Below are 1,965 nucleotides of genomic sequence, written 5' to 3' on the forward strand. Positions count from 1 at the left end.
ATACCATGTTCATGGATTGGTAGAATCGACATCATTAAAATGTCCATACTACCCAAAGCAATCTATAAATTCAACGCACTTCCCATTAAAACATCAACGGCATACTTCACAGATCTAGAACGAACTCTCCAAAAATTCATCTGGAATAAAAAAAGACCCCGAATAGCTGCAGCGATCCTGAAAAAGAACAAAGTAGGTGGGATCTCAATACCAGATATCAAGATGTATTACAAAGCCACTGTTCTCAAAACTGCCTAGTACTGGCACAAGAACAGGCATATAGATCAATGGAATAGAATAGAGAGCCCAGAAATCGGCCCGAACCAATATGCTCAATTAATATTTGACAAAGGAGGCAAGCACATACAATGGAGCCAAGATAGTCTCTTCAATAAATGGTGTTGGGAAAATTGGACAGATATATGCAAGAAAATGAAACTAGACCACCAACTTACACCATACACAAAAATAAACTCAAAATGGATAAAGGACTTAAATGTACGGCAGGAAACCATAAAAATTCTAGAAGAATCCAAAGGCAACAAAATCTCAGACATATGCCGAAGCAGTTTCTTCACTGATACAGCTCCTAGGGCACTTGAAACTAAAGAGAAAATGAACAAATGGGACTACATCAAAATAAAAAGCTTCTGCACAGCAAAAGAAACCATCAACAAAACAACAAGAAAACCCACTGCGTGGGAAAACATATTTGCCAATGTCATATCTGATAAGGGCCTAATCTCCAAAATTTATAGGGAACTCATACAACTTAACAAAAGGAAGAGAAACAATCCAATCAAAAAATGGGCAAAGGACCTAAATAGACACCTTTCAAAAGAGGACATTCAGAAAGCCAAGAGACATATGAAAACATGCTCAAAGTCACTAATCATCCGAGAGATGCAAATCAAAACAACAATGAGGTACCATCTCACACCTGTCAGATTGGCTATCATCAACAAATCAACAAACGAAAAGTGCTGGAGAGGATGTGGAGAAAAAGGAACACTCATGCACTGCTGGTGGGAATGCAGACTGGTGCAGCCACTATGGAAGACAGTATGGAGTTTCCTCAAAAAACTGAAAATGGAACTCCCATTTGACCCTGTGATCCCACTTCTAGGAATATATCCCAAGAAACCAGAAACACCAATCAGAAAGTATATATGCACCCCTATGTTCATAGCAGCACAATTCACCATAGCTAAGATCTGGAAACAGCCTAAGTGCCCATCAGTAGATGAATGGATTAGAAAACTGTGGTACATCTACACGATGGAATACTATGCTGCTCTAAAAAGGAAGGAACTCTTACCATTTGCAACGTCATGGATGGAACTGGAGAGCATTATGCTAAGTGAAATAAGCCAGTCAATGAAGGAAAAATACCACATGATCTCACTCATTCATGGATAATAGAGACCATTATAAACTTTTGAACAATAATAGATACAGAGGCAGAGCTGCCTCAAACAGATTGTCAAACTGCAGCGGGAAGGCCGGGGAGGGTTGGGGGGCAGGAGGTAGGGGGGTAAGAGATGAACTGAAGGACTCGTATGCATGCATATAAACATAACCAATGGACATAAGACACTGGGGGATAGGGGAGGCTAGGGGACTGTCAAGGGCGGGGGGGGGGAAGGACACATATGTAATACCCTTTGTAATACTTTAAGCAATAAAAAAATAAAAATAAATAAAACTGAAACTTAACATCCATAAAACAAAAAAAAACTTCCTTTACTTCAAATATGAAAGGTAAAGTGAGCCGCTCCTTATCAGACTTTGTACTTAAAGAAGCAAAAGCCAGATTGGAGTGAGGGGGTAGGATAGGTGAGATCTGAATGAAAATGGAATCTCAGTAACCAGCTCAGGGGAGCTACCATCCTGTCAAATAACTAAGAGCACTGCTTCTCTTTGTGGGTACGTGGGAGGGAGATATTATAGAGTTAGAAAGGATGC

This window comes from Myotis daubentonii, chromosome X (assembly GCF_963259705.1).
Source record: "Myotis daubentonii chromosome X, mMyoDau2.1, whole genome shotgun sequence".
Lineage (NCBI taxonomy): Eukaryota > Metazoa > Chordata > Mammalia > Chiroptera > Vespertilionidae > Myotis > Myotis daubentonii.